Here is a 13,443-nt window from a genome sequence, read left to right as displayed (position 1 = left end):
TTGCAGATGTTAAAGCTTGGCTCAGGTTTGTGTCTACTGTTGGAAGGTCTAATTTCAGCAAATAGCTTTGGATTATTGTCACATATGAATGAGTTGGAGTGGACAGCATCTCATAGCAACTTTTAAAGATAGTTTGAATCGTCTCTGAGTCCAGTGTTAATTTATTAGCAGATGAGTCTCTAATTTTATACATTGAGTGTTTAATTCTTTGTGCTCTAAGAATTTTTATTGCCTTTGATCCTGATTCATAAAACGTCTGTTTCGTGAATCCCATTTTCTTTTCCAGTTCTTCACGGCTTTCTGTGCTGATTTGTTTCTTATTGTCCCTCACTATGGTCTGTTTGGTGTTGCCTTTCTAGTTCCCTCAACTGGAGTGAGGCTACGGCTCATTACAGCCTTAACTGTATCCCAGACTATTGCAGCTGCCACCTCATCATCTTTGTTTAAATGAACACACTCTTGAATTTCTCTCTTTATTTCTTGAACTATTGTTGTTTTGTTCAAAAAATGTTCAGTCTCCGTTGGGTCTCTTGTTTTAAGTCTTCCAGGTGAATAGTGCTATGATGTGATAGGTCAGCTGCCCCAGGTCCCATACAGGTCTATCTGTATGTTCATCAGGAAATAGTCACCTTGTGAGTTGCATAGTGATGTGTAAATTCCTTCCCCCTGTATAGAAATCCGTCCTCACCTCAAATAAATGTTCCTTTATGAAGCTTTCCATGTTTTAGAGACGTGGTGCCTGTGCTGTCTAATGTAGTTTAATGAAATATTCCAGTCTCCTGCACAGACCAACATATCCTCCCTCAAGGAGATTATCTGATCAAAAACAAGCCTGAGACATTTGAGGTCTCTCTCTGGAGGTGTGCATGCATCGAATAGGGTGACCACAGCGCATTGATTCTGCCTTTAACAATGACATATCTACCATTTATATCGACTTCTCCTTTCATCACTTCAAAAAGGACGTTAGATATTAGTGTAGTGACCCCTCCCGCTGCTACACGGACTGTAGACAGAGTTAATAAAGCCTGGCTTTTCACCTTCTCATCTTCGTTTTTTGACAGGTTGACCTGTTTCAGTTCTACAGTGACTTTCAAGCCCATTAACACTGCAAGACACTACATGAACCTTATGTGACATGATCATGAAAGTACCAGTCACCCCTATAAAAACAAAGAGTCCAGAACTGTAATAGAACATCTAACATGGAAGGAGAACAAATAATACCACGAACTCCAGCGCTGGGGCAGAGAACGTGACCCTGCTGGGTCGTGGGGAAAGCCTGTCGTAGAGACAGGGCCCGGAGGAGGCTAGTGATGAAGCAAGCACCATCCTATGTGTCCAGCATTCTGCTCCCATAGTCATTCTGAGAGGCTCCTTTGGCTCTCCCTGCAGCTGTAGCTCAACCTTCCTTCTGGCTCTTTTCCTGCCAGTCTAGCAGCTCCTTCAGCGGCCGAGTCATCCTCCTCCCTCAGAGCGGGTACCACCACACTGAAGCCAGGTGTCTTTAGTTCCAGCTTCATGTGCCCTGCTGTAGGTTCTGTTGTTCCAGTGGATTCTCATATTAGCGTATGGAGTCTGCCTTTTTCTTTTATGGCTCTCTTTATCCCACTGTATTCTCTGCGTTTTGGAATAATCTCTGCTGCATAATCGTGATCGAAGAACAGCGTTCAGTTTCCAAGCTGTATTTTCCCCTTTTTCCAAGCCTCCCTAACCACCACTTCATTAGTTACAAACTCCTGAAAGTTGACAATACGGGGGCGCAGGGGGGCCTCGGGTCTTGGTTTAGGGGCAAGGGAGCATCGACATCCGCAGTTATTGGTAATTCAAAGCTCCAACACAAAGCGTACTGCAGAACTTCTCTCTTCGCCTTCAGGCACTCCAAAGATGAGGATGTTATTTCTGCTAGACCTGGAGTCCACGTCCATGAGTTTCTGCTGCATCTTCTTCTCCTGTATGGCTGCTGTCAGAGCTTCAGAAACCTCAACTGCCCATCCCTCCACCCACGCCAAGCGAACCTCCATCTCCATCCATTCAGCTCCTGTACTTCCTCAGTGAGGATATCCAGCTTCCTGCTCTTCTCGTATGGAATCGTCGTTGTCCCTTTGAGGCTGGACCTCAGGTCTTTCAGGAGGTCACTCGGTGTTACTCGGGAGCCTTGGAGAGTTCGCTTGTGGTGCTGCTTCACTGGCTTTCGATGCTGATTTTCTCCGGATAATTTGGCATCGTTTGTTTATAATATTTGGCTCTTGTGCTTCTGTTTGCCTTTTTTGTTGTATTGTTTTTCCCCTTTTACGTCGGTAACGAGTTTATAAGACTCTTGAATGGATGACCTCGTCCACACATCTGTCTGCTCCATCTGTTAACCCAAGTCCATTTATGTATTTGAGCCCTGAAACGTTTCTTTTTGATAAAGCTTAATGTTGGGGCTAATGCTGAAGCAGCTGTCAGGTTTGCTGCTGTAAGCAGCTGGGACGTCCTGATAAACTCGTTCTTCACTCCTTCCTTTGACTCCTCGTGTGTTTATATGCCACTACCGCGTGTCATTAACTTTTGTCTCCTGTAGTTTGTGCTTTATCTTTTTTGTTGTTGTGCTCTCTCTGTGCTCTCCTTTCTATCTTCTCTTTACTCTTAGTCCCAAGAAGGGCCTCTTCCTCCCCTAACCTGGTTCTGCTGGAGGTCTCTTCCTGTTAAAACGGCGTTCTTTGCTATGGGCGACTGTGTGATCGAGCCTCTAATATTGTGCTGTACAGTATATATCAGAACTGAATATCCCTCTCTAAGCTCAGCACAGGTTAATGTGGCAAATGTGATTTTAAGCATTGTTCATATTGTTCTGATTTCAGTGAAACCACAGAAAATACCACAGTATGATGTGTACGATTCATTCATAGACACAGACACTGTACACGTGTGTGCAGTGTAACAATGGCTCTCTGATAATGAGAGGCTGATAGGATGAAAGGAAAGACGTCGGGTAGACTTGAAGAAACTTAGCCGACTCGTGTTGTGCTGCTTTGCCCTCAGGCTCTGACACATACTTCACTTTCACTGTCAGTTTATTCCCTGGGCACATGTTGAATTTAGCCTTGGTCTGACAGCGTCAGACTTCCTGTACCTTCTAGCAAGCCCCTTTCAAATTACACTCTCTCTATATGTCTGTCTATCTATATATAGTTTCTAAACGACCACAGGTGCAGGCTGTGTGAAGATGCCCCTCAGACGAGGTCTCGAGGTCAAAATGGGAGACGCCCACTAGGGTGGTGGAGAATGTACCGGATTCCTCCATGACTAGTACTTAGCTGTTTCTCCTTCTGCACAGCTGGTCTGATTCGGAGATTAAGGATCTGTTTGTGTTGACCCAAACCTGTGTGAACCGAAATCCCTTCCTTCCCTTCCATTTATTCCGTCATCAATAAACTTTGAACTTTTGCTGAGGAGCCCAACCTCAGTCCAACCTGATAAACTCAGTTTTTTGTGTTTGCACTGAAGGATTTCAGAGATGCTGAAGTCTCCACAAACAAAACTCAACCTTTTATTAACAATAACGCACATTTGAGACAGTTCCTGTTAAAGTATCAGTGACAGTGCTCTGAATACTGAACTTACACAACAAACAATGCATATTTAAAATGTTGACCCTGGTAACACAGTCTGACGTATAGAGCCACAGCATCCGCAGCATCACTACTCTCTTTAGTCCAAATCGCAATTTGTATTCACTTTTGTTTTTCCTGTAAAGTTGTAAGAATATGCTGACCTAGTTTTCTTATGTAATTAATTTTACTTTTGGAAGAGTTTTTTGGAAAGTGATTGGTTTATTAGCTTATGGACCCTCCCATTAATCAGGGGATTAAGAGCACCCTGGAGGCGTGTGGTAAGGGTTTCTGTTAGGATTTTCTGACCACTTTTGAAGTTGTTAAAGCAAATTAAATTAAATTTCATTTAATTTAAGTTTTAAGAAGTTATTTGGCCGATTTTTGTTTATAATTTTCCACAAAATAACGACGTGATTTTTAAACAATGGAGTCAGGAGTGCGTTCTAAAACAAACCTCCCCTTGCCACCCACGGCCTTTTCTTGGACTTTTGTGGTGTTTGCAACATAAAAGGCCGTGACACTGTGTTTGACAGGTTGAAATGGCTTTGCTGTCAAGAACAATGCCTCTGGAGTCAAAGACTGGAGTACCTGTTGCTCCACAGATTGTAGTGTGTTGTCCTCAGCACAGATACCTGCTTCAGATACAGCCTTCAGTATGAACAGTCCCTCCGAGTGAGTTCAACCAGTCTCATAGATCGCTCCAGTTCATCCACACGGCTGTCAGGAAACTGATTTCCACACACTTACTCCAATAATTCAAACAGTTAAAGACATCATTCATATTTTTTCTGACATGAACGAGTGCAGTGGACCACTCCAGCCTGAAGGACAGCTGCTGTGAGAGATAACCAGCAGGTAGAGGCTGTGCAGCAGCATGCTGGTGCTGCAGTTAGCAGGGATTCGTGTGCATTCTTGGTTACGGTTTCCTTCAGGTTGTTTCCAGTTTCATTTCCTTGTTTTTATCAGAAATTAGTGTCATATTAATCTACAGGGTTTTTATGTCTTGCAGCTTGTATTGGCTTCCAGTCTGTGTGTGATGATATTATTTATTCAGGGCTGCCGAGCTCAACTTCATTAAGGGCCAGTTCTGAGTGTACTTATAGTATATTACACAGTATTACATAAACCCCTGTAGTACATTACAGTTTTCTCTAACTTAAAGCATCAATGCTTTGGTTATTGACTTAAAGCATTTCAGCTCATTGTCCCGTGAGCTGCCTTTAACAATATTAGCAACTAGGATTCATTTACTAGTTTTTGTAAGCCTATTACAACCCCGACTGGTCAGGTATCAGTCGGGGTTGTAATAGGCACGTGTCATTTACTGATGCACGTCCTTGTTAATTGTTCACTTCAGCTTTTTCCTCCTCATTTCTGTGGGATTAAGGTCAGAACTCTGTTCCAAACCATTAGCTGTGTTCTTCTGTAGAACAACTTGTGGATTGTGAGTCGTTGTCTTGCTGCATGACCCACTTTCTCAAAATATTCATTTCACAGACGGATGTCCTGATTCCATAAGTTTCCATAAGAAATCACTGCTATAATTCAGAATCCATTGCTCTTTCAATGCTGACGAGCCTTCCTGGTCCAGATTCAACAATATAGAGCCAAACAAGAATAGAATAGAATAGAATAGAATAGAATAGAATAGAATGGAATAGAATAGAATAGAATAGAATAGAATAGAATAGAATAGAATAATCCTTTAATTGTCCCACAAGGGGAAATTTGGTTGTAACAGCAGCCAGAAAGACACATATACAAACAAACAGTACACAGGACACAGGACATAAACATACAGTTTTTTCTTACATATTTACATTGAGGACAGTGGTTACTATATACAGAGTACTGTGCAGTTATTAAATTAAATAAAAATAACTACAGATAAGAGGCAAAGCAGGTTGTAGTGCGGATCGGTTAATTAACTTATAGCAGTTACAGCGCAGATGTGAACATCTGTGTTTGTTGGGAGCAGTTGTGATTGTACAGTCTGACAGCTGCAGGGAGGAAGGACCTGCAGAAACGCTCCTTCATGCATCGAGGATGCAGCAGTCTGTCACTGAAGCAGCTCTGCAGCAACATCTACATGCATGGGGTGGGAGACTCTGTCCATCAGAGATGTTATTTTGGCCACAGTCCTTCTGTCTCCCACCACCTGCACTGGGTCCAGGGTGCATCCCAGAACAGAGCTGGCCTTCCTGATGTGGTTATCCAACCTCTTCGTCTCAGCTGCTGATAAACTGCTGCTCCAACATACCACACTGTAAAAAATGACAGATGCCACCACAGAGTCATAGAAGGTCTTTAAAAGCGCTCCCTGGACTCCAAATGACCTCAGCCACCTCAGCAGGTGGAGTCTGCTCTGACCCTTCCTGTAAAGAGCATCAGTGTTGTGGCTCCAGTCCAGTTTATTATTCAGGTGAACACTCAGGTACCTATAAGAGTCCACTATCTCAATGTCCACTCCCTGGATGTTGACTGGTGTCAGTGTGGTGGGTCTGCGTCTCTGGAAGTCCACCACCAACTCCTTGGTTTTCCCGGCGTTGATCAGCAGGTGGTTCTGCTGACACCAGTCCACAAAGTCCAGAGTCCACTGTCTGCACTCTGAGTCGTCCTCACCTGTGATGAGGCGACTATGGCAGAGTCGTCAGAGAACTTCTGTAGGTGGCAGCGTGGGGAGTTGATGGAGAAGTCTGCAGTGTAGAGGGTGAAGAGGAACGGTGCCAGCACAGTTCCCTGTGGGGCCCCCGTACTGCAGACCAGCGTGTCAGAGACAGCCCTGTGTCCACACATACTGTGGACGTTCTGTGAGGTAGTCCAGTATCCACTGGGACATGTGGTCGTCCACTCCTGATAGCTCCAGCTTGTCCCTCAGAAGTCGTGGCTGGATGGTGTTGAAAGCACTGGAGAAATCAAAGAACATGATCCTCACAGAGCTTCCAGGCTTCTCCAGGTGAGTCAGAGCTCGGTGCAGGAGGTAGATGATGGCGTCCTCCACCCCGATGCCAGGCTGGTAAGCAAACTGTAGCGCATCCAATGAAGACCTCACCAGGGAGCGCAGATGGTTTAGAACCAACCTCTCGAGGGTCTTCATCAGATGCGATGTCAGGGCTACCAGCCTGTAGCTGCTGAGGTCCTTCAGATGGGAGGTCTTTGGTACCGGTACCACACAGGAGGTCTTCCACAGCTGTGGTACTTTCCCCAGTGACAGGCTCAGGTTGAACAGATATCCTAGGATGCCACACAGTTCATCTGCACAGCATCTCAGGAGCCCGGAGCTGACGCCATCTGGACCTGCAGCCTTACGCACCTTGATCTTGCAAAGCTCGTTCCTCACTTGAAGTGCTGCGATAGAAAGAGTGGGTTTTGGCGGAGGGGGGTGTATGTTGGAGTCCACAGAAGCCGGGGGTGGGTGTAATGACTGGGAGCTGGGAGGTGTGAAGTCCTGAGATGAAGGAGATTGCAGTAGGGGGGACGATGCTGTGGGAGGGGTGGGTGGTTGATCAAACCTATTAAAATATTTATTTAGGTCATTTAGGTCAAGGAAGCCACAGATGAAATAAAGGTCTTATGTTGGAATGCAATATTTTATTTGGACTAAACAGAAGGATTCTCTTTTATACCAAAAACATCTGTTTTGGTCTCTGTGGCAGGGGTGTGGTCTCTGGCTCCGCTGCAGTGAGGGTCTGTGTGAGGAAGGCTGATGGGGTAGGTGGAGATGATTGTGTTAACAAGACCTCCTTCCTTTTAGTGACACCGGGGACCTGAGACGAGACTGTGTGGCGTCAGCTGCAAAGCTGCCAGGAAAAGACACCTGTGCCAAACCACACAGGAACATTTCTGTGCACCAACTGAAACAGTCACCTGAGCACTGTGTGGGGTCCAGATCGTTCACAATCTCATCCATCCACTAAACATCATCTGTCAACTGCAGATGACCAGCAGTGCTCTTTTTGGAGAGCACTTCTGCTTATGTGCATGCACTCTATGTGACTACTGTTGCAAGGACAAAGGTGTTTGCACACCTTTGTTGTTCAGTGTTCTCCCAATGTTGGACCTATGAAAATTAGTCAGTGTAAGAGAGAACTTCAGCTGAAGATCAGACTTGGATAAATCCTGTTCTTTCATTAAAAACTGTGGATTGACTGGAGACACTGTGTTTCCTTTAAATTGAATTCTAATCTGAAACAGATCACAAGATGTTTAGTTTTGGATAATTTCACCCCAGAAATACAAACTTAATTTAAATAATGGTGTCATTAGTTTAATTAGATTCTTTGTACCAAAATCTGATTATTTAGGTCATTTTTGTAAAAATAAAAAATAAGGTTTTACTAGAATAAAAATGAGTTAAACACATAACTATGTAAAAAAATCATATCATATATTATAGCGTGTGATAAACAGCAGTTAATGTGGTTGGTGTGAAAAATATATGAGAAAAGCTTGTTCTTGCTTTCAGCACCGCAGCAGTGGATAGCTCCCTCTGCACTCACAGTGGAACGTTCCTTAGATATGGAACACCTTTGAAAATGAGGGATTTCTTTTGTATTTCCAGTAATAAAGCACACTGTAACACTGTAACCAGGATTCACATTCCAATAATTTCCTCCGATTGAATTGATATGGATTGTAAATTCATGCGAAGTTACTGGAATCGACTCATTTGAAGCTGTGAAAACTGAGACCAGCTGATGCACTTCCAGGAAATTAGTTCCAAATAGCTGCAGTGCACTTTTGACACTCTGTAGCATATTTAGCACAGAGTCAAACAATGTTGTTTCCAGGCAGGGCTGTGTATATAGATATCTAATACTGTAGAGAGGAGTTTTTAAATGAGCCTGTTTAAATGAAGCAGCTCTACAGGCTTTAGCTGCTTGATGCTTCCCTGTGATTGGCAGCTGTCTGGGGCTGAAGATACCAGCTACACAGGCCTGAAGCAGCCACTTTGTGAAGCATATTAACCAAACAGTGAGTTGAAGGATATATTACAAGTTTGGAATAAAAGACTGGCACACAATCCACTGTAGTGTTTGTTTGCTTTGGGAAGAACATTTTGCAGTTTTCTTTCCTCCTGTTATCTTTGTTCCCTTCATTAGAATCAGGCAAACATGTATCTTTGTGCTGCTCTTGTTTAACGAGTGAATAGGTGGAGCAGGGAAACACTACAGCGATCTCTTGTATCTCTAGTTTCTTATAGAAGAGCAGCTCCTATTTTTCCTGCATGCATGGTGCCTGTACTAAACATAGTTCCATTTCAAATATACTTCTTTCAGTGTCACACTTTCTGTCACGAAAAAAGTACATACGCACAATCCATTTCATGACTATTTAATCAGACTGATGCACTCACCTCATGTGGATCTGCTGTCTGTTTCAAATGGGAGCAATTGTTGTTAACAGGACATCTGAATAGTGTGTAGCTTTTCATCAGTCAGCCATGTGCAACAAAAAGAATAACAAAGAATAATATAGACTGCTCAGCCGCACCACATCAATGAAACATGCACTTTTAAACACCAGGTCTCTCTCTTCTAAATCCCTGTTAGTTAATAATGTAATAATTGATCAACATATTAATTTTTTCCGCCCGGTTACATGAATATGTTAGTTTTAAGTTTAAATGAACGGCACTCTCACAGACGACCTGGGTGTCCTCTAATTGTCTGCTTCGTCAGCATTCAGCGGATCCAAAGTGCTGCAGCAGTGGTACAGACTGGGATTAGAAAGAGAGCGTCGCTCTCATTCCACCGGCTCCCGTTTCAGTCCAGAATGAACTTCTGCTCACATACAAGGTTTTGTATAATCAAGCTCCATCTTATAGCACCATAGTACCCCAATAGAGCACTTCACTCTCAGACTACTCACTGACTTGTGGTTCCAGGATATTTAAAAGTCGAATGGGAAGCAGAAGCTTCTTCTTTGGAAGCAGCTCCCAGCTTGGATTCTGGAGACAGACACTCTTTTAAGATTAGGCTAAAGACTATTCTTTACATCTTATAGTTGGATGCGTTTGTGTGATTGTATCATTGTGGGCTCTTTAACTTACAATATTAATTGCCTTAAGGTGACTTTGTTGTAATTTGGCACTGTGTAAATAAAACTGAATTGAATATGCTAATTATCTACAAAGCTCCCACATTTTTGGATCTGGGCTTCAATCGATGGAGTTAATATGAGATAACTTTCTCCACCCTATTAGAACGTCTCTGAGATCATTCTTATATTATTAGATTAGCATTAATTGATGCTTGCAGTATCACACAGCAGTGTTAGCTGATTATATCATGGTTTAATTCTAGTTTAAGTCTTATTCTTGGATTTGTTGTTCTTCATGGTTTTGGTTCTTTTTATTGTTTTCTGCTTGAGTTCCTTTTATAGTTCCTAGTTTTCTGTCACTGTGCCTTCATGACTCCATGTTTGATCTGTCTCCTTGTCATGTCTGTGCCTGTGTTATGTTTCCTGTTTTACTTTGACAGTCTCGCGTCCTTTGTTAATGCTTTCAGTTTTGCTTCCCTTCCATCTGGTTGTGTGTGATTGGTGCCAGCTGTGTTTCCCCTTCTGTTTCCTGTTTCATTGTTACTCCCCGGCTTACTTAGGCCCTGGGTCTTCCTCGGTCAGTGCTGTGTGTCGTCTCTGTGCTCCTCGTAACTCCTAGCGCCTCATTTTCTCGTTTGTTAGTTTTGAACTCGTAGCTCCTGAGTTTCCAGTTTCCAGTCATCTTTTGTTTGAGTCCTGTGTTTGGGTCCTCATCCTGCCTGCCACCAGCACCAGGGCATTTCTAACTTTCCTTTTATTTATAACAGAAAATCTTACAAGAGTAGCTTTAAAATGTTTTAACATTTAGAATTTATTCACCAGTGAATGGTTTATTTGAGTGTTTCAGTCATGATTTAGAGTTCATCATAACACAGAAACAGCACTGGATGTTCACAAAGATCTTCTCATAGCCTCTGATAGTGGATTTATCTCTGTGCTTGTCCTGCTAGACCTCACTGCAGCATTCAGTGCTGCACCATCAGAGATGTTTAAAGGAACTGCTGCAGTAATGTGAACAGGGAGCATTGCTTTGTGGTAGTAGTTTCAGAGGCAGGGTTCTGTGCTGTGACTAATTTTACTTAGATTATGCTCGATAATTTCCTCCTTGTAATATCAGACAAAACGCAGGCATTGTCCCTAAAACTGTTAGAAGCAGACGCTTTCTTTGCATTGAATATTCTGGTCTCCAGTAACACTATGATGATTTTTCTATGCCCTTCAGTCTCCACAGTAAACAAATAGGTTGGACTGCTTTCCTTCATTTGAGCGATATCTGTAAAATTAAAATGTGTCTAAGAGGATGCTGAGAAACTAGCTCACACGTGTATCACGTCTAGCTTTGTTATTATCAGGCTCTAAAAACTTTCAGTTGATCCAGAATGCCACAGAGAGAACACTAATATTTATATTATTTTATAATAATATTATAATATATTATTAGAATAATAGTAGTATAATATTTTTAGAATACCACATTTTTCCATGGTAGCTCCTTTTCAGTGGCTCCCTGTTAAATCCAGAATTTAATTTGAAAGCATTTTCCTTGATCATCGCCTCGTAATGCTCCTACAGTACCTCACTGTCCCCACAGAGTGCTTTGTGCTCAGATGGCTGGTTTACTTTTGGCTCCCAGGGTTTCAGAGGGGAAAGGGAGGCAGAGCTTTCAGCTAGCAGGCCTCTGTCTTCTGGAGCCAGCGCTCAGTTTGCATTCTCTACTTTAGATTAGACTTTGATAAAGCTGACAGTTCGGGCTGGATCAGGTGAGCCTGAACCATCCTTACTTTTGCTGCAACAGGCTCGGGCTGTTGGGGGCATGGTGCACTGAGCATTCCTTCTTCACTCACCTGTTTTCACTCTTCAGAATTTGTAATTATTGAACTCTGTCTCTCTCTTCCACACTGTGTCTCCTCTCCTTCAACCTGAACCAGTCGCAGCAGATGGCCCCGCCCCTCCCTGAGCCTGGTTATGCTGGAGGTTTCTTCCTGTTTAAAGGGAGTTTTTCCTTCCCACTGATGCAAAGTGTTTGCTCAAAGGGGTTCATCTGATTGTTGGGGTTTTCTCTCTAAATTTGTAAGGTCCTTGCCATACAAAGCGCCTTGAGGTGACTGTTGTTTTAACTTAAAACTATACAAATAAAACTGCACTGAATCAAACTGAATAAAATCCTCCTGGGAGGAGACCCTAGGGCAGCCCCATGATATGCTGCAGAGATTATATCTCCTGGCGGCTGGAAAATGTCTAACTAACAACATACTGAGGGAGAGAGGGGGGCATTACACTGCTGCCCCGGTAACCCAGACCGAGAATATGTAGAAAACTCACGGAGAGATGAATGGATGGATGGCTTGGTACCTGAGGGAGCTGCCTATTCTGCCTAATGATAAAGTACCCGCTTGAAAACAGGAAGAGATTTTCATCACTGGTAATAAAAGTGTAACTTCCTTCAGACTGTTTTCTGGTTTGCTGGACTGATTGTTAAGTAGAGCACTTCACTCAAGGACATGATCAGCAGAAGTGCTGAAGCCTAAATGTGAGACTTCTTTGCATGTGAAACTCCTGCTCATCTATCATCTGCAGGAGTAAAACAGTGCTGCCTTCAGAAAAGTGTCACAGGTTTACGGGCTGCATCCACTGTGCCTTTACAAACATTTCACAAAAACGTTACAAATCCAGCATCAGAGAGGGAATCAGACAAAGTTCCTCTGCCCACATAATGTGAGCATAACTCCAGTAAAATTGCTCAGATGTCCCTCTGCTCTGTGCTGAGCTCCAAAGAGTCATTAAAGGATCAAAGCTGAGCATGAGCAGTCCAACAATAGCAAGTGGAAATAGCCAAACAAAATTGTCAGGCACTTCGAGTTAATTGGAGACCATTTCCAGAGATTTCATGTTTCGCTGTCTTTCACGTTCTGTCCTGCTTTATTGTTCCCCTCAAAACCAATTTAGTCCCTTTTATGCATTAATTTCCGTCACGTTGCTCATCTAGTTCACCAAGAAAAATGGCCACATTGTACAAGTGTTCATCGTCAGTACCTAGACTGGATGGAAATGGAACAAAAAAATCCAGATTATGTCATTTTGCAAGTAAAACTAATGTTTTTTCTAAAGTGATATTATCATCTTGACTTTGACAGACATTTCCTCATCTTTCTATTGTAACCAAACAAACCCCCTTAATTTTATTCTGTGGAAGCGACACTATCAACAGCCCAACCATGAAAATGGCCTTTGGAGGCGTGTGAACACAAATCAGATCCAGCCTTGCAGCTACAACAGCAACGAGAGCAAGACGCAGCTAATCAAACAACTACTCAGGTACAAAATGAACAATAGAGCACGGGAAGCACAGCACAAGAGGAAAGAGCGTATAAGGATGACAGCAGCACATTTTCACCTTGGTTGAATGAGCTGAAAATAAAATCAAATGTTTGTGGTGTCTCTGCAGCGCTCTGTGAACTGATTCAGACTCCACACAGCTAAACAATATTTAAAAAAACAGAAACCAAAACGATGTAGTCAAATAAAATCAGTCTGAACTGAACTAAATCCAAAAAGATGACTTGGCCCGACCAGCATCTTTATCCACTGCACTTAGTCACTGCTTATGACACATTCATGGCTTCTTCCTGCTGTAATCATGCTTTGAATGCAGTTTGGGAAAAATGCCTGAAATGAAGAATGTAGTCATGATAAGCTTTCATTTTTCATTCTGTGATATAAAATGAAGCATTAAGTGCATATAATCTGCTCATTCAGCTCACACTCGAGGCACCAGAATTCCCACCTTTCACACCAAGTCTGT

Source organism: Mchenga conophoros, linkage group LG16 (genome assembly GCF_057382185.1).
Source record: "Mchenga conophoros isolate Kocher_MC1m ecotype Shallow Benthic linkage group LG16, M_conophoros_male_GT1.1, whole genome shotgun sequence".
In the NCBI taxonomy this organism is placed as follows: Eukaryota; Metazoa; Chordata; class Actinopteri; order Cichliformes; family Cichlidae; genus Mchenga; species Mchenga conophoros.
The sequence above is the reverse complement of the archived record's forward strand: the minus strand, read 5'-3'. Positions refer to the sequence as shown.